Raw genomic sequence first — 26,736 nt, 5'->3', positions numbered from 1 at the left:
CATTTCCATTAGAGAAGTTGAAATGTACTAACTCCATTTCTCCTTAAGATATTTTGTTCATATATGTATAACACATTAAGGAACACAGTAAACATTGATAAATAGGAGTTTTACTTTGTCTGTGATCCAATTTCCTATGATTTCATTTAAATAATGCATCTTCTACCTGTTGTGGTTTATCCAGACTGCTCAGATGTAAGAAATAAATTTTAAATAGGAGGTTATCCTCATATCCTGGGCAATGAACTTGTTTTTGCTTCTCCAGTAAACACAAGGAACCATAAATAAGTTTAGGTGACACAGATATTTCTTGTGATTGCTGCAACTTCTTGATACCCAGATGGTAGTCAACTGTGGTAGAGACTGAAGTTCATACCAATCCTTGACTCCTAAGTCTAACAGTCCCCATTTGATTTTAGCATAATAACTGAGTGGGTTCTTGAAGCCTGGGTTTCCTAGTCTTTAAATCTCTCTTTATTCTTCAATAACTATTCTATAAGCATCTTCTCGTTGTTAATACCTTTCTGAATATTTTTAAAGTTTCTATAATTTGTGTGCAAGGTCTTATTTATCTTATTTCACAAGGATCTTGCTTTCTGGGAGGCGCCATATATTATAGATCATCACATCCTAGTTTCAGAAAGAGCCAGGGGTACAAAACACAAAAGTGGTGATTTAACCATTGGAAGACTAACTCTTTGATTCAAATCTCTCTCTGTCTCTGTCTCTGTCTCTGTCTCTCTCTGTCTCTGTCTCTGTCTCTGTCTCTCTCTCTCTCTCTCTCTCTCTCTCTCTCTTTCTCTCTCTCTCTCTGTGTTGTGTGCTCTGTGTACCCTGCAAATATTCATTAGACCCACATGTGTAGTAGGCAGGACTCTAAACACCTGACCATTCCATATACCATAGATTTATAAAATCACTGAAAACAGGAGAAAATAAAGCAGCATAATTGCTGGCAGATAATGACCATAGTGAAGCAGCATTTCACATATTTTTTGCAAGATCAGTGTTTACCTATTTTTTTTTATCTGTGGCCTTTCAGCACCACATTATAACCACTAACTGCCTGCATATATTCATAAGACAATTTTCTTGCCTGCTCTAAAAATACATAGTTTTGTCAAAGGCTTATTGTTTCAGCATACCTGCAACCCTCATTACAAGAAAAGTATAACTTTCTTTGCTTGTTGCTATCTCTCTCTCTCTCTCTCTCTCTGTGTGTGTGTGTGTGTGTGTGTGTCTTTCTCTTTCCCCTCCAATATTTGATGTGTTCATAAATGCTTGGTATGTTGAAATGGAAAGGCCTGTGGCATTACAGGGATATAGGGATAGAAGGTAAGCCCTCTGTGTCTGGGAGTATGACAGATGGCTCAATGGTTAAGATCACTGGCCTCCCAGACAACCAGGGTTTGACTAACAACCTTTGTTAACTCCACCTCCAAGGTGTCTGATGCCCTCTTCTGGCATTTTTGAGTGCTGCATATCTCTGTGAACATCAACATGAAGATTAATCCTACACCCCCCCACCCCGGTGTGTGTGTGTGTGTGTGTGTGTGTGTTCTCAAAGTACATGTCTGTGGGATATGCAAATTTTGTGGAACTGTTGCAGACCACTGTGTACACACAGGAGGGAGAGGACAGTGATTTCTTTCTGTCACTAAATTTAAGTCTGAACCTGAAGCTCTAAAGTTCTTCCCATCTCTGCACCGACCTCTATCTCTGGGGTTACATGAGTTCAAACTATGCCTGTGGGTGTTGTTTTTTTTGCGTGTGTGTGTGTGTGTGTGTGTGTGTGTGTGTGCGTGTGCGTGTGCATGTGCATGTGCATGTGCCGGCCCTGTGTCTATGTGTGATTTGGTCTAGGGATTCAAATGCAGGGTCTTGTGTGTTTACACAGTCAGCTTTCTTACCCAATGATTCATCCCCCCAGCCTCCCTAGCTTATTTCTTAATATACTACACAATATTGAATAAAAGGAAAGCAACATAAAATCTTGACTGAAAGTTTTTTAATAACATTTCTTGCACATGTTAGGAGCTATATATTATTGTAAGTTACTTACATATATTAACTCACTTAAGGTCAGTGAATTTATTTTGCCTATTTTCAGATGGGAAAACTAAGGCAGAAGTGATTTGCTTAATCTTCTAAAGATCAGGGAAGACATATATTAAGGATTTACACTCTTCCTATTTGGCATTTTTAAGAAAACATATTTACAAAGAGAAAGCAGGAGGAGGAAAAAATAAAGAAACAATGACTTTGGTTTTTGTTATGTGTCATGCTTGCTACTGCTTGCTTGGTCCCTGTTTACATGGGAAGAACTGACAAGATTGCACACACACACACACACACACACACACAAAACAATATAATTTATTTTCTCTCTCTCTTCCCTCCAGTCTTTCCCATGTCTCCACATTACCTCTCAAAGTCAAGTCTTGTGATTCCTTACTTGTTATAGTTACACACACTACACACACACACACACACACACACACACACACACACACACACAGACACACACACACACACGGAGGGGGGATTCAAAACCTTAATGCATAAATGCAACCTGATGTTTCCATCACTGTTGTTTATGCATGTATGGCTTTAGGACTGATCACTTTGCATTGGATAACCATAGTGGGCTCATCCACAGGAAAAGCAATTTCTCCCTCCCTCAGCAGTTGTTAACTGTCTGTGGCTCTTATTTAATAGTGGGGCCCCATAAAATTTCTTCCATCCATGTTGGCTTGTCACTTAGTCTTATCACTTTCAGGCCTTAAGCAATTTGAAATTTTATGGGTGTGGCTTCCCTGTAATATCTAGAAGACACAGTCTTGTAGAAGATGCCCTGTTCCTCTGACTCTTGCAGTATTTCTACCTCTGTTCAGAGACTTCCAAATTATTGTTCGAGGCTGGGTCTTAATCTGAAAAAACAGACATCACTCATCTCCAACTCATTTTTAATGTCAAAGAGGGTCTGCACAATGCCAAATGCCTAGTATTATAAATCTGTCATTTATTTTGGGAAGCTCTACTTAAACATGCTGCTGATATGTATGAGAACTTGATTTGGTACTTAGATATGCTTTACAGTTAAATTTTAATTCTGTAATTAACCAACAAATAGCTTTCACACTCATGCTAAGTTGAATCTCAGCCAGCAAGCAGTGAGGAATGAAACAAGCTGTATTCTTAATGGCTGGAACAAGTCCTTGTGTAATAGATACAAAGTTAGAAATCAGATATGAAATTCTACACAGACAACTGGAAAATAGATGGTGACCTCCCCCACCAGGAGAAGAAAATGATGACTGGCAGTGAATTTACAGTGGAAAAAAAGGAAAAAAATGTTAGATTCATGCATAGTCTTTGAGGTATGTTTGATCATAAAAAAAGCTGTCAATTTTGCTAAAATGATGCAAAATACTCCTTGCCTTTCACCTCACCACTGTGGATTTTGTGGTTAGAACAGTAATTCCCTTAAGTCAAGATAACCTTTAAATCAGTGGATTACAAAAAACTTCCTTAATGTTATAATTCGTGACATGGATCTATATTTTGAAGCAGTTCCTTCTCTTATTTGTAGGAAGAGAAAATGATTACATTTAGGAAATATTTAATTTACATGATGATCATAAAGTTCCTTCTGTAGTCTGTCTATGGGGCTGCTTTTAAAATGTCACATTATGTTCATGAAAAGTAGTGGCTTCCTTTTCACAGAAGCTGTTTTTCATAGTTAAACCTCTCAGTTATTTACTGTGTGTATCCTCAACTGCCAAAAGAAATGATAATACAGTTTTATTCGGAGCTTCTTTATTAAAAGCTTCATTTATTTGCTCAGACAAAGCAGACTGCATTTACATCCTTAGGTCATTAAGAAGTGTTTCTGTGGACTTAAAGTATTTAATTCAAAGGTTAGTTCACCTAGTAGAGTATTTCTCCAAGAGTTGTTATTAAGGACAACTGGGCATTGCTTTATTGAAAGGGGAAGCTTTCTGTTCTATAAATTATCCAGAAACTTTTTAGGAAATATGCATCTAGATCTATGTCTTATTGACAACAAGAGTGAGCACAACTTTTTAATGCTACTGAATAGATAATATCTATATAATGCTTCTTATTATTTCTTAACATAGCTCTAGGTGAAAAGTTTTTATGCAGAAAGATATTTATCATAAAAGTTGTAAGTTTTAATGCATATTTATGCATGCTTATATGTGTCTACTTTATAACAAATAATATTAAATATCATGTAACAACATGGTAATCTATACTGATATTGCATTATAATATAATGTACAGGAAAGAAATACTACAAAGGTTATGTCAAAATTATATTTACAATAAAATTGCAACCAAAAGTTGTGTAACAATGTATAGAACAAGAAAGCATGACTAAAACTGTCGTATTGATAATAAATGACCCAGATACTGGTATTGGGGTTCAAACTCCAAGCTGACTATCAGAGAAGCAAAGCAGTCAGATGTTAGCTCTTACCTCTACCTGAGACTGTAAGGATTGATCCTGTTTTCACAAGTTGTACTTCCAGCCTCAGACTGCTGCCTCTCCTCATTGTGGCTGGAGACTTCTCACAAAATGCAGCCTGAGTCACTGGGCTCCTTTGTTTTATATACCTCTCTAGAGCTGGTATTAAAGGGGTGAGCTCTGTATTTTAGACTGATTCAAAGTTGTGTAGCCCTGGGTCGCCTTGAGTCCTGGGATTAAAGGTGTATGTCACCACTGCTCTAGCTTCTATATCTAACTAGTATGATTTTGCAATTTGATCCTTCAGGCAATCTTTATTAAATCATAAATAATATATCACCACATAAAACTATTTGAATGGCAGGTAAATTACTCCTTTTCCTCCTGAGGAGTTTTATAGCTTAATTCGCCTTATTTGCTAAGACAGGTAAAAATAAAGAAATATGTATGATAACATAAAATTTAACCAGGACTTTCCATTATTTTTTTCTTGAGAGACATGTTCCAATGATGGCTAATAAAATAAAGGGAGCAGCTTATTGAAATTATTAATTTGCAAGTACTTATCTTTTATCTAATGTATCTTTCTATATAAGGAAAGATACAGGCCCCATTGAGATAGATAGATAGATAGATAGATAGATAGATAGATAGATAGATAGATAGATGGATTCAGATAAACAGAGAGAGACAGAGACAGAGAGACAGAGAGATCTGGAAAATAATAGTATATAGCTTTCCAAATATCCCTTTTTGTTATTGAAATGGGGTCTTAATATATAGTATTTGCTGGACTGGAGCTTTCTATTGTGACCAATCTGGACTTGAATGTGCATAGGTCTCCAGGCTTTGCCTTTCTTGTGTTAGATTACAAGCAGGTGCTACCAAACCAAACCTTCAAAAATCCTTGAATTACTTAATTTATCTAGCTTTCTTTTCCAATGAATTTTATGAGAACAAATAATCTTATGTTCAATTTTAAATGACTTAAATCAATCCCTGTATAAATCCCACCTGTCTGCATTACTTTCATAAGTTATTCTGTGAACCTAGATATTTAGGGTTAGCATATTTATTTCTTCTAGTTTGGTGAAACACTGTTGATATAAACAATAAATAAATAAAAGAATCATCATATGTAAGAGGCATCAGAAATATTCTCCAAGTGTTCTCCCAAGAACAATTTTGCAGTATGTACTGATAGAGACATGTATATGACTTTCTTGTTGGTACATAGTGGCATGGCTTTGTTTTTAATCTCTGAGTTCTAGAAGAAAATTAAATTTAAGTTCATTAAACATAGCAGTATGAAATAAATGCATATCGGCTCATTACTAAGCATCAGCTCAATCATTGCTGAGAGCTCTTTGAAAGGCCCATCATTATAAAATTAAAAATCATTTTATTACCAGACAGTAACTGCCTGATTAAAATCTTAAATGGATGGAGCTCATTGAGAAGACATATTGAAAGTTTCTTCCAGATAATTAAAGTTTGAATTAAAGTGAAATATTGGTGAGAATGTTTCAATATTTTCATGTGTGTTCTCTCCATTTCCTTTGATGTATTATCCACTTTGTTGTGACAAAATACCTGACAAGACACAATTTAAGGATGGGAAGGTTTATTCTGGTCATAGTCAAAAAAGATATGTTGTGTCATGTGAAGGGAGAGAAGCTTTCTGGTAACACCATCTTCAAAACCAGGAAGAGGAGATTGAAAAGGAGGCGAGGTCTCCAGTAACCCACTTCCTCCTGGAAGGCTCTGCCTCCCGTAGTTTCCATGACTCATGCTCATTTCAAACACTGCCATTGGATAGAGAGTAAGTCTCCAAATGTGTGAACCTGTGAGGGGCATTTCTCATTCAAACCACACAACTAACATGGAGAGTTCCTCTCATTTGAGGCTTGCTTTTGATTTATGATACTTCACTTTTGCATCTTTTTATAATATTAAGTTTATTTTTAGGCATTTTCATACATGTCAGATGTGTAGTTTTGTATGCATAAACAAAGAAACAATATAAGTAAATTTGAAATATTTCCTAAATGCTAACTTTATTTCTACATATTAGTGCAGGTCTCAACTCTCATCTAAGAAATTCCTTTTTCAGTGGATGGTAATTTATTCAAACTCACAACTGCTCAACACACAAAGAGTAAGAGACAGAAAAGCAATCAGATCCAAATAGGATTTCCATGCACACTGCTACCCTGCAAGACTTGAGACTCATCAAAGAAAAGAGGCAGAAAGATTGTAAGAGTCAGAAGCAGACTGAAGCAAATCAGTATTTTCTAAGCATGACACAGAAGTTACACAAATGAACTCATAGATAATAGTGTCCTATTCTGAAAAAACTATATACTTTGGATGGAAGAAATAAAGAAATCAATCTGAAATTTAGCTACAAACTTCTTCCCTGATATTTATATTTCATAGGGCTGGAAAGTGCTGTGAAAATATATTGGCTGGGAACAATAAATATTAATAATAATCTTAGACAGCTTTAAACTCTAGGAACGTTAGTACCAACCTATGAAAATTATGGGCCTACTTGTACAATAATGGCAGAATTGTTATAGGGATAACTAATCACACTCTGATTAGATTTGAGGTTACCCCATGCAAGGCAAACCATGCAAGGTACTATAAATTTTATCAATCATATATAGGTTAGGGAAGTATTTGTTGCTTACTGGAAACTTACTCTTTTATACTGTTTCAATGAACATTTATTTTATAAAGCATAATTGTTTTATTTTGGAGACTTCAAAATTATTTACAAAGTTAAAATTACAGAAGTAAAGGAAGCTTATTAATATATAGAAAATGGTCATTTTATAAATTAGTTCACTTGGTAAGTCAGACCATTTTCCCATCACAGGGACAAAACAATTGAGATCAGCAGGCTGCAAGCAGCAAATTTTTATTTCGGCTCATGGTTTCAGTCCTTGACCAAATCCTATTGCTCTAGGATTGTGGAAGCAACACACACATGGCAGGTATACATAAAAGAGGCCACCTGCTCACCTCACAAAGCCAATGCTCCCTTCCAGAGTACCTCATCCCATGATCTAATATATTTCTTTCTTCCTCAATATATTTTTATTTAAATTAGAAATACGCTTGCTTCACATGTTGATCCCAGCTCCCTCTACCACCCTTCTTCCCCTGTCCCTCAACCCTCCCAACCCCCACACCATTCCCCAGGGAGCATGAGGCCCTCCATGGGGCAGCTCCAGAGTTTGTCACTTCATCTGGGGCAGCGCCTAGGCTTTCCCACATGTGTCCAGGCTGAGAGAGCTTCCCTCCATATGGAATGGGCTCCCAAAGTTCATTCATATGCATGGTAAACACTGATATACTACCTAAGTCCCCAGAGATTTCCGAGGCCTCCTGACTAACACCACATTCGGGGGATCTGGAACATTCCCATGCTGGCCTCTCAGCCATCAGTCTGGGGTCCAAGAACTCCCCCTTGTCATATCTTCTTGCTGTCTCTGTGGGTTTCACCAGCATGGTCTTTTCCCCTCAAATCCCTTCAATTTACCAGGCAAGATAGTTGAAAGTACTTTTCCAAGTCTGAATTTTAGAAGATGTCTTTTCTTAACCAAAATGCTTTGAGAGATTTGAAAAGATAAGACATTAAATTTACTTAACCTGATCATAAAAATTACTTCAATAAAAAATTGTGTTGAAAATTTAATTCTATGACTTATCAGAAAAATACTAATGTGTATCTCTAGTGTATTATTTCATATTTTACATTGCCACTCCTCTATTTTGGTGGTTTAAAAATTCTCTTCTTACTAAACTTTGATATATTATTTATTTTTACATCTTGTCCAGTTTCCCCTCCTTTCTTTCCTCCCAGTCTATACCCATACTACCTCTGTTCATAACTCCCAATCTACAGATCCTCCATTTCTTTTTAGGGAGGGGCTGGTCTCACAGGAGTATCAACAAAACATGGCCTATCAAGTTGCAGGAAAAATAAGCACCTCCCCATATATTGAGGTTGAGCAATGTGACCTAGTATGAGGAGTAGAGTCCAAAAAGCCAGAAAAACAATCAGAAGCAGTCCATTATCCCACTGTTAGGAGTCCCACAAGAGGAGAAAGCAGAGAGCCTGTGTCAGCCCCACGAAGGCTCACTGGTTGATGGTTCAGTTTCTGTGAGCCCCTATGAGGCCATAGTAGTTGATTCTGTATGTTTTCTTGTTGTGTTCTTGACCCATCTGGCTCATATAATCCATTCTCCCCTTCTTCTGCAGGATTCTCCAAACTCAGACTAATATTTGGTTTGGGTCTGCATCTATTTCCATCAGTTGTTGGATGATGCCTCTCTGATGACACATGGGCTAGACACCAATGTATGTGTATAGCTGAATAATATTAGTCATAATTTCATTGACATTTCTTTTTCTTGCAGTCATGTTTGATTCTATCCTAGGTCTCTGGGTCATCCAGGCTCTGGGTCCTGGTACTTCAGGCAGTGTCAGGGATGGGTTTACTCTCCTGACTTGGTTTCCCTTGTAGTCAGATTTATTTCTGAACTGCTACCTCCCAAAAAATGACATGGAGACTTATTATTAATTATTAAATGTTGGGTCGTAGCTTAGACTTATTTCTAACTAGCTCTTATAACTTAAATTAACCCATATCATTTCAATTGTTTCACGTGTCAAAATTACCTTTATACACTATTCTGTATTTCCAATGCTGCTTCATCTACACCTCCTGGTGTCTCTGACCTTCTTGTTCCTAGCAACATATGTGCCTGGAAATCCTGTGTAACTATTGACCACTCAGCTTTTTAATTAAACCAATCAGAGTGACACATCTTCACAGTATACAAAAAGATTATTTCACAACTTTCCCCCTTTTGCCTAAACAAAAAAAGAAAGGTTTTACCTATAACATAGTAAAATTATATACATTAAATACAGTTATCAGGTATTTTCTAAATAGAAAGACATTAACTTTAACAAATGAAACTATATACAAGAACAATTATCAATTAAGAATTATTTTTACAATGTTCCGTCCATTTCTATTTGGCATACTCGGAGAAAATGCTCTATCATCGATCCTATCTTGAAGAAGCAGAAGTTTTATTCCAATAATATTTTTACCATAATTTGTATATCAACCTAAAACCATATTTTTAGACCTCAAAACATCTTTTAAATAAACAACTTAAGCACTTATGTCTCTCAACTTTATAAATTTTACATTTATTATGAAAGTAGTTTTTCTATATTGATAGAAAGACAACTGTAAAACTATGACTATCTAGTCTTCAATCTCCATTAGAGACTTAAGAAGGACAAAATAATACTTGAGTAAATAGGAAACACAGAGCAAAAAACTGCTAAAACTATAGAAATGACAGAAACAGCTGGCTTTCTAGTCACTCAAGGTTCCTTTGCTGCATTGGGGCATTCTTCTAGGCCTAGAGACCTAGAATATCTGACAGACTTTTCTGTGAGGAAGGAATTTTGAAGGACTGTCCTACTTCATCGTGGGAAAGTTCAGCAGATGCATTCCTCTGTGTCCTTCTTGCTGTCAGTAATTGAGTAAGGTCATTATTTATTTTTGCCCAGTGACTAGCTTTTGACACAAAGACAGCAAACTCCATATCGAGGTTCTTTGAGCCCATCATCCTTTTCTGAAATAACTGGTGTTGCCGGTAGCAGACATGTCTCACTGCATAAAAAGCCTTGTTATTAAAAAATTTCAAATTCTATATTCTATAAGTCTTTGAAGTGTTTGAAGATCGCCCATCTGTCTAAAATATATCTCTGTATGACCTTGAAAGTATACCTAACATGACTATAAAATGATCGTTATAGATGACTATTAACCTGTATTTCTTAATTATCTTAAATAGCTTTCAAGGACTGAAAATTTACATTATATTTCCAAATGAGTTGTATAGGTACAGTACCTTAAATAAGAGTAGAATTGTCTATACAGTATAATAAAAATAACCTTAAATTTATATTAATATAAAATATATTAAATAGTAGATTCATATATGGAGTGTTTTAATAAAAAACCTTTAATGTCTATTGATACACAAAAATCCATACCAATAGAAACATTTGAATATAGTTACTGTTTTTAGTTTAAAGTACATTCAGTAATCTAACCTTTTATCCTATCAGTCCTATATCACCAATTTTTCCTTGCAGAATGAAATCCCTGAATCTAAAATGTTTTGTTTAGTTTTTTCTGACCATTATCAATAACAACTTGCAAAGAACCCCTCTAAATGATGAAAATAATCCATATACCACTGAATTACCAAAAACCATCCAACCAACCTCTTGAAAATGTTTGTATCATGTTTTCTAGGATGCTTCTTATTGTTTGGGGTGAGAAATCCTCAGAGGACCCTGAGAAAACTAAGATAATGTCAAGTCCTGGGGGAGCTAGCCTTAGTCCAGTCTCGGTGTGATAGCAAAATGCAGGGCTTATCTGAAGTCCTGACTAGAATAGTAAATGAGGCTGGGCCATATCTGCCAGCCACCTTGATGCAGATCCCATGAAGACACTGAAACAGAGGGAGGCACTCTCATAGGCCAGGTCACTTGAGCCACCCATTTTCACCGGTGTCTGGTTCCATGCTCTGAAAGCAGACATTTTTTCAAAGGTAATACACATATCTGCAATAGCATATTGCAGAATGTGCAATGTTCACAAGTCAATTAAAGATGTTCTTGGTCTATGTATTAGCAGGTAAAAGTCTGTTTGGAGTTCAAAAACAAACTGCAATTTGAATCTCTATCCCCATCACATGAATGGATATCATGTAATAATAAGTCATGACTACTATGTAGCAAACAAGATTTATCCTGCCTTATCTCATCTCCAAGTTTCTCCCATAGAAAGGAAGCAGTTTACATTTGACCTGTTCTGTAGTCTTTTTTAGCTTCCTCCCTAATATCTGTAGCCAAGATACTCAGGGGATCTGCTTCAGTTAAGTTTTATGTATATTAACCTGTAAGGAATCCACAGACTTTCATTTCCTATGGAAACACAAGCATAACCTCTTACACACACACACACACACAATATATATATGTATATATACACACATATATATGTATATTATTTATATACATATATATATTTATATTACATTTTATTTTAAAGTTAAGGCATTCTTAACACACACAGATTGGTTTAATTCATCATTCCCTTCCACAATCCAATGTCTCTCAGCAGCTGTTTTCTGCTCATTAGTATTCAAAAAATTCAAAATTGGCAAAGTACCATATCAGGTCCAAACCCCCTATGTCGTATTTCTCATCCTTATCTGGCTTATTCTGTTTTTTGGTTATTACTTAACTTTTCTCCTGAAAGACTTTATTTTTTATGACTGTCTATAAACTCCCCACTTTTTAAGCCTATGCACATTGTTCAATACACTGCAACTTATTTAAAGACTTTTCCCCCCAGTCTGAACTTGCTTTACTGTATGTCTGAAACCTTTTCTGTCTATATGAACAAATCTTAATCCATTGCCACTTAGCTTAGCCCATGGTGTGTTGGGAGCTCAAGCCTGCAAGCAATAGCAGGGAGCTGAAGTTCTGTATCACAGTCTGCATGACAGCCAGCGGTACTAGGAAGTCGTGTTTGGCTCTCTCTTTTTTATGTGTTTGGAACTTTTTAAAAGTTTTTTCTGATCTTATGTAGAAATTCGTAAGTAATATTGGGCGTCATTTGTAATCGGATTTTTTTTCGGTACCACGATCTTCCAAAACATGACCTGGAGAATTATTATTATTTATGAAGAAGGCTTGTTTCTAACTAGTTCCTATAATCTTAAACTAGTCCTTCTCTTTTAATCTACATTCTTTCATATGGCCTGGCTATCTATACTCTGCATTGCCCATGCTGCTTTCTCCTCATCTCCTGGCCTCTACACCTTTCTTGTTCGCAACATCCTCTGCGCCTTGAAATCCTGCCTAGCTATTGGATATTCAGCTATTTACTAAACCAATCAGAGTGACACATCTTCACATTATACGAAAAGAATATTTAAAATGTACCAGTTTTTACCTGACCCCAAAGTAACCTCCTTTCCAGGACTCTCTTTCAGTTCTTTCTTCCTCTACACAACCCCAACAAACCTGATCACCCATGTACCCATCTGAACCATCTTCAGCTGACACATGAAATCTCTTCTATTTCTCTGTCCCAAAGAGATCTGGGTGTCTGCCCATAAACCCTCCTTGTTACCTAGTCTCTCTAGGTCTGTGGATTGATTGTAGCATAGTTATCCTTTATTTTACAGCTAATATCCACTTAAGAGGAGTAGATACCATGTTTGGAAATTCATGTCCCACTTGGTACTCAAATCACACAGGGATAATTGTAGCCTTGTAAAAAGAATTTGGCAATGACCCTTCTGCTTCTGCTGTGTGGAACAATTTGAAGAGTATTGGTATTAGCTCTTCTTTGAATTTCTGGTAGAATTCTGTTGGCACAAGTGGGACATGAATTTCCATGTAGAATGACAAAAGCTTAAAAGGAATTTTAGAAACAAAAGAACAGAGAGAAGCATAGCATCTTAGTAGCAGCATTTTTCTCGGGTGGTCTCTATTTTGCTAGAGACAAGCAGAGACTTATGAGGCTCCCTTAAGGGAGTCTTCCTGACTCAGCATAATCAGCAAAAACAAAAACAAAAACAAAAAACTGCAAGGCTCCTTTAAGAGGCCCTGCTAACAACTGAATGGTGTGTATGTGCAGCTGGAAGTGGCAGTGACCACATGACCACATCTCCAAGCCAGCAGCATTTGCTTGATGTCCACGTAGACTCGGTGGTAAGCACAGCTCACCACGTGTGAAAGCCAGTGGCTGTTTCTGCTTTAATTTTAGCAATATTCTTTAGCATATATAAGAAACGTGGCCAGAAAAACATAATGTTTTACACTAACGTCAGATTCAGATGAACGAAAATATAGGTAGACATGGGAGAGTAAAGAAACAAGATACTGGAAAAAAAGTAAAGATAAAGAAAGTGCCTGGGTGTGGTGGCACATGCCTTTAATCCCAGTACTCAGGAGGCAGAGGCATGCAGATTTCTCTAATTTCCAGGTTAGCCTGGTCTACAGAGGGATGTCAAAATACACAGAGATAACGTATCTCAAAAAAGTAAAAAGTACAATTAAAAGATATAGAGTAATAAAAGCCACGTAAAGATGAAAAATACACAGAGATTCTGGATACCATATGCTAATGTGTTTTTCACCTGTTCAATTGCAAAGAAGGAACAACTAATGAAATATACTAGATTATAAATGCTGCTGAATTAATCCAACTTGTATATTTTAAATATGCGTTGACTTCTAAATTTAAATATAAGGACAGGTTACTTGGGAAAATAATTTCTTGTTTTGTTTCCACAAATTATGAAAGGCTGTAGATTCCTTCCAGGCTTCTGTGGCTTGATGAACCAAGACCCCCAGAAGCAGTGACCCAGGTGATCCAGAATTTGAAACAGCTGATATGATGCAGACTACAAAAACAAGGACTTGGCCAGGTGTCTGTTTTGTCATGGTCCCCATGGTATGGATAGTGCCCCCATCCAGCAGGAAGCAGTTTGGAATGAACAATGCCCAAATTCTTAAATATTGCTTAAATGTTTGTTTTCATTTATACAGGGTTGGTTATAAATGGTAATGATCACATTCAATCTCTTTCTAAAGGGAAAAAAAGGAATATGATATAGTAATGAATACTTTGTATTGGTATGGATTTTCATTTATTGATACACGTTTAAGGTCAATTTTGTAATATGTATATTTCTCCTCTTGATTAAGTATTGTGTTTATTATGATCATTTAAAATGTAATACATAATTAAATACAGATTATAGGTAGTTATAATCGTCAGAACTTATAGTTAAGTAAGTTAGGTTTTCTAAATATACAGAGATACATTTTAGATAGATAGATAGTCTTAAAACCTTTCAAAAACCTTCAAAAAATGGCATTTAAAATGGTTTAGGATTTTCCTTGAGAATGAGAAATGTCTGCTCCTGGCAGCACCAATTACGTCTGAGAGGAAGATGGGCATCGAAGAAACTTGTTATGGAGTTTGCTTTCAACATGGCAAGATTAGCCATTTGATCAAGAAACTGTTCTTGCCTAGACTGATTGACTGTTGCTGTATAAACTGGACATGCAGAACACACAGGAAAGTGACTGCTGAATTTTGACAGTCCTGCATGTTTCCTGCTTCATGGAAGAGTCTGCCAGACATTCTGCAGGACTCAGAAAAATGACTGACAAACTGCCAATGCAGATGAACATTTTGAAATTTCCTGCTTTGCTGAGAAGTCTACCAGACACACTGTGGCCTATGGGCTGAAGATGGATTCCCCAAAGTTACAAAGAAACTTCAGGTGACTGTCCAGGTAGTGAGATGTCTCTGTCAATTCTAGTGTTTATTTATTATCCTTCTGTGGTCTTTGATGGAGTTGAAGACAGATAGTTATGATTATAATTTTCCTTCATTATGATAAAAGGTAAGCTACATACAAGACTTTAGACTCACAAAGATAAGATAGATGATACTTTCTTTAAATCTTACTAAATGTTAATAGACTAAATATTGTAACTATAGTTCTTGCTTGATAACTGTTCTGTTATATGTAATATGACTATGTTAAAGTTAAAATCTTTCTTTTTAGAAAAGAGGAGATGATGGGGAAATCCTGTGAATGTGCTTATCTTATTGGTTGTTTTTTTTTTTCTTTTTTTATTTTCCAGTTTAAATTTAGATAAGAAACAAGGTTGCTTCACAAGTCAGTTCCAGGTCCCTCTCCCTTTCCCTCCCCTCCTCCCGTGCCCTTCCCCCAACCTCCCCCCCCTGTTATCCCCTCATTCCCCCAGGGAGGGTGAGGCCCTCCATGGGGGTGTCCATAGTCTGTCATTTCATATATGGCAGGGCCTAGACCCTTCCCAAAGAGTTCAGGGTGAGAGTGCACCTCACATTGTTCTATGGGAGTCCAAAGTCCGTGTGTATACTTGGGATGGGTACTGATCTGCTGCCCAAGGCTCAATAGATTACCTTGTTGAAAAAGCACTGATGACCAATAGGGAAGCAAGTTAGGTAGGACTAAGAGTCAAGGAGGATTCTGGGAATGAGAGGCACAGTCAGTCACAATGTAGGACAGGGGAGAAGCAACATGTGGACTCTTCCTCCAGTAAGCGAAGACCACATGGAAATACTCAGATTAGCAATTATGGGTTAAATACTTAAGTCAGAGCTAACCAGTAAGAAACAAAGCAAATGGCCAACAGCCCTGTATATTATTTAGGGGTTCAGACAGCTCAGCAGGGCCCAGGCAGCTGTTGGGAAGACTAAACATTACAGAATTCTGTGCTGAAATCATCTGGCCTTGAACATTTTTGGTTGGAAGACTTCTGATGACTGCTTCTATTTCATTAGGGGTTAAAGGTCTGTTTACATTGTTTATCTGTTCTTGATGTAATTTTGGTAGGTGATATCTATGCAGAAAATCATCCATTTCAGTTAAATTTTCCAGTTTTGCTGATTACAGGTTTTCAAAGTATGACCTGTTGATTCTCTGGATTTCCTCAGTGTCTGTTGTTATGTCCCCCTTTTCATTTCTGATTTCATTAATTCGCATGTTCTCTCTCTGACTTTTGGTTAGGTTGTAAAGATTTGTCTATCTGACTCCTGGAATCCAGTTGCAAAGAGGGAGGCTGAGCAAAGGTGTCAGTCCCGGACTGGTGCCTCAGGTTGTACATCAGTATTTGTCCCTGGTGTACGGATAGATTTGGGGAGTCCATTCAACATGGAGAGATGCTCTCTCAACCTGCACACATGGGGGAGGAACTAAGCCCTGCCCTGGATAATATGACAGACTTTGGACATCCCTGGAGGAGGGCCTCTCTCTCCCTGGTGAGTGGAGGGGGGATAGGATAGGGGTTTAGGGTGCTGGTGGGGGGCAGGGGAGAAGGGAAAGGAGAGGGAGCTTGGATGGACATGTGCAGCAAGCTTGTTCCTAATTTTAAAAAGAAAATGAAAAACCAAAAAGAAAAAGAAAAAGAATGTGAACTATGTCCATCATTGAAGAAAGTGAAAACTATTTTTTTTCTTTTTTCCATTTCACACAGACGGGCTGAATTTTATGTCAAAGCTAAAGTTGTCAAAATTATGTTCCATTTGAAGTTCACTGTTTTGTAGGTAATTGACATCACTGTGAGTTATGGCATGCTAGCAGGGTCTCCGTAAAACAGCATACTGCACAGTTTGAGACTACTCCATGCCCATGGCATTGTTGATATTAATCACAATTATTTCATGAAAGCGTTAAACTAAACTCTATTTTTCCTCTCTCACATTTCCATATAATTACACAGAAATAGATTGAAAATAAAATTGTTTGGAACTATTGAAATTCTATCAATTATGATTCAAAGTCCAAGGTATGGAGACACCATTTAATGATTCTATCCCCTAATATAATAAAGTGTGAACAAAAGTATAAAATAATTTATTTCCTATTTGTTTTTAACTTTGTCTTCCTACACTCTATTGTCACCATAGAGATGCCAAATATTTATCACTCAGTAATAAACTCTTGTTCCAAGGTGTTTTCATTTCTTAGTAGATGATACATTAAAAAAAACCTAACTTTTCTGCTATCTCAAAATAGGTATTCAGAACATTAATTTTGAGGAAGTTGTAAAAACTGTATTTACCAGAGTAAGGAGCCAATGTCCAACGGGGAGCATAGAAGGATTCAACTTCAGGGGAAGAGAAGTTAAAAGGGATGCATGGTTCAGTGAGGAGTATGCAAACAGACACTACTTGGACTCTGAGATCCTGAAGGTTCATGGTCATGTGCAGGAACAACTCAAACATTTGGATACGATGTCTCCTAGCTTGGGGTATTTCAGCGTAATGCCTCCTTGTTCATGCACTCTTACATTTAAAATCTCAGTGTTGCTATCAAAACTCACTAAAGAGGTTTCTATATTTAAATTATTGCTTATTATGTTTTAAATTTGAATACTATTATGAAAAATGTTGCAAATATTAAAATATTCACTAACTAAAATTTTTCAGACCAAAGACCATACAATTCATTGAATTTCTATGTTGTTAGTGTATTTATTAGGAGCAGAATATGCAGAACTTCACATGGAATTTTATCCTTACACACACACACATATATATATACGTGTGTGTGTGTGACTTTATATTGCACTTATTCATCACCAGAAATGAAAACTGCATGACAGAGTTAGAAAAAATAGGTTTATAGCTTCTCTCATAATGTGTTCATCATCTGAATTTGAGATATATTCTTTCTGTGTAATCCAAGTTGATCTCCAATTCATGATCCTCAGGTTCCAGCCCTTTGTAAGGTTGAAAATATATTTGTGTCCTTTCAAAAAGCAGAAACGTGATATTTGCTGATTTCAATCACAAACAGCCTTCTGTGTGAGAATTTATACTGCTTACTAAGCAGTTTTCATTGATAAGAACAGTATGTATTCTAAAACAATTACCTATTAGATATTCTCAAAATTATCCATGTACATATAACAAAAATTAGCATGAACAAGTTATTTTGAATTTAATATACTGTTTAGTGAAGTCTAAATACTAAATGAGTTTCTGGGATGTACTTTGACATCATTTTGGATCTAAGATTTATATTGAAAGTTAAGAAACCTAGTTGTTTCTTCTTAAGAATTAATAATTCAGAATTGTATCTCTGTATTTAATAAGACCATTACATACTTTGCTAAGAAAAATATTTTCTAGACATGTACCAATAGGAAATAATTCATTTATCTTATGAATTTCATGTCATTTATTATCTTGTATAGTTTGGTTTATATGCTTGTATGGGTTAAGGCTGTTGTCACATCATAAGATGTGGATTTGAAAAAAACATAGAAAGAAATGACATAATTACAGATGACCCTTTAATTTCTCTGTGTAGAATGTCAAGGCCCCAATCTACCCACAAATCTCAGTACCTTATTCACAGAAATATAGAGAGAAGCAGAATGAAGGAAATGGGGATAAAAGGGGAGAGGAGAGAGACAAAGACACAGAGAGACCGAAACACAGAGACAAAGAGAAGGGAGGATGAGGATGAGGATGAGGAGGAGGAGGAGGAGGAGGAGGAGAAGAAGAAGAAGAAGAAATGCAGGGAGAAGAGTGGGGTAAGACTAAGATTATGTACAGAGGTTAGTAGGAGGCTGAAGTCCTGGAAAGACAGGAGAAAGATTCAGCAGCAGTGGCATCAGTGTATACATTCATTTTCTATATTTCCAAGGAATGAATGACAAGAAAGCAAAGGCAATAGAAGTCTATTTTGTCATTTTAGCAAGCTGGCTTTGTAGCTAGAACTATCAAGGCATGATCTAAGAAGCCAAGGATACAAGGATAGTAATATTAAAGGTGTATTTACTAGAATAACAGATGGAAGACATGTAAGAAACTAATAAGGGAGAAATCTAGTCAGGCAGCCAAAATCAGCCCCACATGTTCATGTAGTTCCCGAAACACAACTGCATGAGTTTCCAGAACTTTAACTTGTCTGGGCAGCAGGCCTCCCAGGCTTGCTGCAGCTCTGAATCTTTCACTTGTAGACATCTTAAGCTGTGGTGGGGTTATCTTTCTAACTGCCTCACCAGTTGGATGCTTTCTTAGTTCTGCTTTTTTATTTTCTGACTGCAGATTGAACATAGGGCCTTAAACATTCACATAGAAATCTCCCACCAAGCTATACCACAGAATCCTACTTAAACTACTTCCAAATCCTGAACATGCTACAATTTTGAAATGGTTAAGCTTCACATTATTTTATTTTGTTTACCTTTATGAGTCTACTGAATTTATTTTGTTTTTTCTTCAAATATAGTATTAATCTGTGGAGGAGAGGAGAGGAAGACATGGGGGAGCAATAAGGTTGAGTCTGGGGAAGAATGGAGGAGACCAGGATGAGAGAAAATAGAGGGAGTCATTATAGGCTTGAGGAGAGAGCTGACACTAGTGAGATCTCCAGAGATCTACAAGGATGACACCAACTGGCAATCTAAGCAAGAGTGGAGAGACTACATTAATGGCCCCTCCCAGATAATGAGAATGACGACTACTTTATATGCTATCCTAGAACCTTCATCCAGTGACAGAGGCAGACACCCACAGCTAAACCATGAACTGAACTCCTGGAACCCAGTGACAGAGAGGGAGGAGTGCTGAGCAAAGGGTTCAAGACCTTGCTGGTGAAACACACAGAGACAATAGACCTGACAAGGGGGGGCACTTGGACCCCAGACTGATAGCTGAGAGGTCAGCATGGGACTGATCCAGACCCCCTGAATGTGGTGTCAGTGAGGATGCCTCGTCAATCTCTTGAGCCTTGTGTAGTAGAGAAGTGTTTATCATGGCGTAGGAATGAACTTTGGGAGCCCATTCCATATGGAGGGAAGCTCTCTCAGCCTGGACACATGGGGAAGAGCCTAGGTCCTGCCCTAGATGAAGTGACAGACTCTGGAGATCCCCCAAGGAAGGCCTCACCCTCCCTGGGGAATAGTGTGGGTATTAGGTGGGGGGTTAAGTGGGGCTGGTAGAGGGGTAAGGGAGAAGGGGTGGGAGAGGTCGCTAGGATCAACATGTGAAGCAAGCATGTGTCTAATTTAAATAAAAAATATATTGAGAAAAAAGTATAAGAAATACAGATTCAAATTAAAAGCAAGATAAAGACTTAAAGAGCTGAAGTGAAACTAAGAATCACAATGTAAAGATTCCAAGAAAGCTCTTATGAATTCGAAAGTACAAAATGTGTAAAAGTTTAGAATTATTTTGGGATGACAAATTTTGTTATAAAGAAAGCATAAGATCTGGTTAAAGACAGAATTTCCTGGTAATTGGTACCATATTTCTCATTTGCATGGCAGGATATAGTTTGATTTCTTTGTAGACCTAACATGACTTCACTTATTCTTGTCTTTTATCAATGGACTATTGTATACATCTGGTGAAGTTGTATTAAATGGGGAAGGGTTGTCTTGCCAGTCTTTATGTTCAACTTGGAACATGGTTCATTTTATTAGAACCTGTTTTTTCTGATTCCCATCATATGGCTGCCTATCCAGGTTAAATGCATGATAGACTACAGAATCAAAGAGTCTGATGTTAGGTCATTCTAGAGTGTATGTCTATGATAGCTGAACTTAGGGGCACAATTGTAGCTGACCAGGGAAGCTTTCTATCATGTCTTGCCCAAATTATTGTAGGACATTTGTACATGTATTGGGTTCATGTCTTTAATTTTTTCATATCTCATATAGTTAAATCCATCCATAAGTTTGTTACACAGTGTGACCTCATTTGTGATTTGTTGGAGAATTGAATAAATAGAGATAATAAATTGATTCGTAGGAAAAAAAACATTTGAACATTTCCCTCACTGTGCTGCAGACTGAGGCAACATCATGTGAATTCTGCAAAGAGTAGCTCATCAATTCAGTTTGTTGGCCTCAGAGTTTACAGTAGAAGAGGAAAGCTGGGATGTACTGAAAGGAGAAGTGTTGGATAGCCTGCTTGAACTGTGTAAGGTTGTGTAGGTAAAATGTGTCACATAGTGGGACAGCGTGTGAGACAGAGGGCTTCACTTCAGTTATCAAGCTAAATGCTAAGATACAAAAATCTCTGGTTATTAAATTTAATAATCTCTGGTTATTGAAAATTTTGAAAATACAATTATACAGTTGCATTGAATTAGATTTTAAAAAGGATTTCAGAAGATAATTGATAAAAGGAGGAGACACTGAGAGCTGACTTGAAGGAAGGTTACACATTTTAAACAGAATGCACAGAAGGTTTTCATTAGAGCAGATGAAGCAGAGAAGGCATTACCTCAAGAATTTCATCTCTGGATCAACGTCTAGTGTGAATTTATTGATTAAAGTCTATGTTTCTACTCTGGGTAGGGGGCGGAACTAAGCATGTCATGTTAATTCTTACTGTAAATAGGACAGAAAGATAAATCCTGGGTTTGCTGAAGAATCGAAAGAATTCAATGAATTCTTTCATGAATTTGCAATGTCATGAGTTCACAGCAATATAAGGCTGGATGTCAGCAAATTCTTTCACAAATTTGAATGTAATGAGTTTACAACATGAGGCTAGCTGTCCATTTCAAAAATAGAGGAAAAGGGGGGGGTCAGTTTAAGATGGAGACTGGGGTCTCTGGTTTGAATGATTTAACATTGACTCTCAGCCTCATAGCTGTTTCAATCTACCCAGCTTAAGTACAACACAAGCTGCCATAGTAAAATGGATAGGAGGATTTCACAAGGCTTCACTGATAGGTGAAGAATATGGGCAATCAATGGCTATGGATAAAAAGAAACAATTCACATACATACATACACACACATATACACCCCCCCCCCCACACACACACACTACACTGGAGGAACTGTGAATAGTGGAAATAATGTAAATACTCCATTTATGTATGATGTTCTAAAAACTTCTAATTAAAAATAAAAGAATAATTGGACTCCATAAATGCACATCATAAGAATCAATACACTAGGGCTGGGAAGATGGATGAGTTGAAAAACACATGCTGCTCTTTCAGAGGACTGGATTCTGATTCTAAGTACTTGTATCCAGAGACTCACAATTTCCTCTAACTGCAGCTCCAGAATATCTGATGCCATCTTCTGGCCTCTGGTGGCAGTGCATTCACATGTCACATTCACAGACACACACATATACAAGAACTTAAATAAAAATGATACCTGGTAGAAGGCCTCCTTGTCCTTGTGGAGTGACTCGGGTGTGGTTCGGGGGATTGGTGGGAGGCATGGGAGGATGGAAGGGCAAGGGAATGGGGGCATTGGTATGTAAGATTTTTTTTCTAAAAGAAAGGAAAAGTAAATTGTAAACAGCACCTATACAGTGAATGTAGATGTATCACATTTCTCATAAATATGCTTATTTGAAAGCTTTACTAGTTTAAACTCATGGTTATATCTTGAATCAGAAACTGCTTTTCATCTGAAGCAATGGAATAGACAACTAATAATTGGCATACATTGACAGCCATGTGGAGGAAACAGCTAAAAAACTATGAACTTGGGTTACACCAGTCACTTTTTGTTACCTAAGACATTAGCTTATAAAGTGAAAGACTTGCATTGTCACACAGGTTTGAAGTTTTCAATCTAACCCTTAGGGAAGCGACCTATTACTTTGAGCCTCAGGTAAATTAACAATCATGCCAAGTGAGACAGTAAAGGGAAAGGCCTCATCTATCAGCTTTCAACAGCACCATTCTGGGAAATAATTCTTTTTTTCCCTCAATATACATTTTTATGTAAATTGGAAACATGAATGCTTCACATGTCAATCCCAGCTCCCTCTCACGCACCTCTTCCCTTGTCCCTCCACCAGCCCTCCCAGACCCACAACCAGTCCCAACATCATTCCCCAGGGTGAGGCCTTCCTTGAGGGAATCTCCAGAGTCTGTCATTTCATCCAGAGCAGGACCTAGGCCCTTCCCCATGTGTCCAGGCTGAGAGAGCATCCCTCCATGTGGAATGGGCTCCCACAGTTCTTTTTATGCCATGGTAAACACTCATCTATTACCCAAGAAACCAGAGATTTCTGACGCCTCCTACCTGACACTACATTCATGGAGTCTGGATAAGTCCCCTCTTGGCCTCTCAGCCATCAGTCTGGGGTTCAAGAGCTCCCCCTTGTCCAGTTAGCTGTCTTGTGGGTTTCACTAGCATGGTCTTGACCCCTTTGCTCATCACTCCTCCATCTCTGTCACTGGGATCCAGGAGTTCAGTTCAGTGTTTAGCTGTGGGAATCTGTCTCTGCTTCCATCAGTCACTGAATGAAGGTTCTAGGATGGCACATAGGGCAGTCATCAACCTTATCATCAAGGAGGGGCTGTTAATGTAGCCTTTCCACTATTGCTTAGTTTGCAAGTTGGTGTTATCCTTGCAGAACTCTGGAGATCTCACTAGTGTCAGCTCTCTCCTCAGACCTATAATGACTCCATCTGTTATGGTGTCTCTCATCCTGTTCTCTATTCTTACCTCAACTCAACTTTCCTGCTCCCCCATGCCTTCTTCACCCCTCCTCTTACCCCCCTCTCTTTTTCCTGGTTCCCTCTCCCTTACCCCTAAGTTCCCAATCTGCCCAGGATATCTTGGCTCATTAAACTTCTCTGGAGTTTCTTGCATCTCTCTTGGGAACCTCCCTGTTTCCTAGACTCAGTGGCACTGGGATTGGAGGCTGACATTCCCCTGAACCATATCTAAAATCCATATATGAGTGAGTACATACCATGTTTGTCTTTTTGTGACTGGGTTAACTCAGCATGGTTTCTTCTAGTGCCATCCATTTGCCTGCAAATTTTAAGATTCCATCATTTTTTCCTGCTGAGTAGTACTCCATTGTATAAATGTATCACATTTTCTCTATTCACTCTTCAGTAGTGGGACATCTAGGTTGCTCCCAGGACCTTTACATTTAATGCTGCTATGAAAATAGTGGAACAGATATCCTTGTTGTGTGAATGGCTATCTTTAGGGTATATGCCTAAGAGTGGAATTACTGGGTCTTGTGGTAGACTGAGTCCCATTTTCCTGAGAAATCTCCATACTGATTTCCTTAGTGGCTGTACAAGTTTTCACTCCAACCAGCAATGGATGAATGTTCCCTTTTCCAGCATAAACTGTCATTGGTATTTTTGATTTCAGCCATTCTAACATGAGTAAGATGATATCTCAGAGTTGTTTTGACTTGCATTTCCCTTAATGGCTAAGGATGTTGAATACTTTCTTAAGTGTCTTTCAGGCATTTTAGACTCTTCTATCGAGAATAATCTATTTAGTTCAGTCCCCCATTTTTAATTTGATCCTTTGGTATGTTGGAGACTTGCTTCTTAAGTTCTTTGTAAATTTTGGAGATCAGCCCTCTGTCAGATGTGGGATTAGTGAATAACTTTTCCCAATCTGTGGGGTGCCTTGTTGTCTTGCTGACTGTGTCCTTTGCCTTACAGAAGCCTCTCAGTTTCAGAAGGTTCCATTTATTAATTGTCAATCTCAGTGTTTGTGCCTCCTACTTTTTCTTCTAACACATTCAACATGGCTGGATTTATGTTGAGGTCTTTGATCCATTTAGACTTAAGTTTTGTCCATGGCGATAGACATGGATCTATCTGCAGTCTTCTGCATGCCAACCAGTTATGCCAGCACCATTTGTTGAAGATGCTGGGTTTTTTCCATTGTATAATTTTAGCTTCTTTGTCAAAAATCAGGTGTTCATAGGTTTGTGGATTAATCTTGCATTTTTCATTTTGATTCCATTGGTCTACCTATTTATTTTTGTGCCAAAACCAAGCTGTTTACAGGACTATAGCTTTATAATAGAGTTTGAAGTCAGGGATGGTGATGCCTCCAGACATTGCTTTGTTGAGCAGGGTCATCTTGGCTATCCTGGGTATTTTGTTTTTCCATATAAGTTGAGAATTGTTCTTTCAAGGTCTGTGAAGAATTGTGCTGGGATTCTGATGGGGATTGCATTGTGTCTGTAGATTGCTTTTGGCAGGATTGCAATTTTTACTACATTGATCCTATCTATCCAAGAGCATGGGAGATCTTTCCATTTTCTGGTGTCTTCTTTAATTTCTTTCTTTAAGGACTCAAAGTTCTTGGGATACAGGTCTTTCGCTTGTTTGGTTATCATTACCCCAAGGTATTTTATGTTGTTTGTGGCAACTATAAAGGGTGATGTTTCTCTGACTTCTTTCTCAGCACGTTTATCATCTGTATATATTAGGGCTACTGATTTTCTTGAGTTGATATTGTAGCTTGCCACTTTGCTGAAGGTGTTAATCAGCTGTAACAGTTCCCTGGTAGAGTTTTTTAGGTCACTTATGTAAACTATCATATCATCTAAAAATAGTGAAAGATTTACCTCCCCCTTTCCAATTTGTATCCCCTTGATCTCCTTTTGTTTTCTTATTGCTCTAGTTAGTACTTTGAGTACAATACTGAAGAGGTATGGGGAGAGGGGACAGCCTCCTGATTTTAGAGGATTTGCCTTGAGTTTTCTCCATTCAGTTTGATGTTGGCTGTTGGTTTGCTGTATATAGCTTTTATGATGTTTAGGTATGTTCCTGTTATCCCAGATCTCTCCAAGGCCTTTCTCATGATGGAGTGTTGGATTTTTTTCAAAGGCATTTTCAGCATCTAGTGAGATGATCATGTGATTTTTGTTTCCAAGCTTTTTTATATGGTGGATTACATTGATGGATTTTTGTATGTTGAACCATCTCTGCATCCCTGGAATGAAGCTTACTTGATCATGGTGGATGAGTTTTCTGATGTGTTCTTGGATCCTTTTTGCTAGTATTTTATTGAGTGTTTGCATCAATGTTCATGAGGAATATTGTTTTGAAGTTCTCTTTCTCAGTTGTGTCTTTGTGTGGCTTTGATATCAATGTTATTGAAGCCTGGTAAAAAGACTTTGGCAAAGTCCTTTCTGTTTCTATTGCAAAAATACCTTGAGGAGAATTGGTATAACCTGTTCTTTGAATTTCTGGTAATATTCTGCACTGAAGCCATCTGGCCCTGGGCTTTTTTTGGTTGGGGAATTTTTGATGAATGTTTCTATTTCCTCATGTGTTATAGGATTATTTAAATTGCTTATTTGTTCTTGATTTATTTTTGGTAAGTGATATTATCCAGAAAATTGTCCATTTCCTTTAAATTTTCAAACTTTGTGAAGTAGAGCTTTTCAAAGTATGACCTGATGATTCTCTGGATTTCCTCACTATCCATTGTGATGTCTCCCTTTTCATTTCTGACTTTGTTAATTTGCATGTTCATATTCTGCTGTTTGGTAAATTTGGATAAAGGTTTGTCTATCTTGTTGATTTTCTCAAAGAAACAACTCTTTGTTACATTGGTTCTTTGTATCATTTTCCTAGCTTCTACTTTATTGATTTCAGCCCTCAATTAATTATTTCCTGGTGTCTGCCCCTCTCGGGTGAGTTTACTTCCTTTTCTTCCAGAGCTTTTAGCTGTGCTGTTAATTCTCTAGTGTGACTATTCTCCAGTTTCTTCATGTGGGCACTTAGTGCTATGAACTTTCCTCTTATCACTGCTTTCAAAATGTCCCATGAGTTTGGGTGTGTTGTGTCTTCAT

This window comes from Mesocricetus auratus, unplaced genomic scaffold (genome assembly GCF_017639785.1).
Source record: "Mesocricetus auratus isolate SY011 unplaced genomic scaffold, BCM_Maur_2.0 Super-Scaffold_6730, whole genome shotgun sequence".
NCBI classification, from domain to species: Eukaryota; Metazoa; Chordata; class Mammalia; order Rodentia; family Cricetidae; genus Mesocricetus; species Mesocricetus auratus.
The sequence above is the reverse complement of the archived record's forward strand: the minus strand, read 5'-3'. Positions refer to the sequence as shown.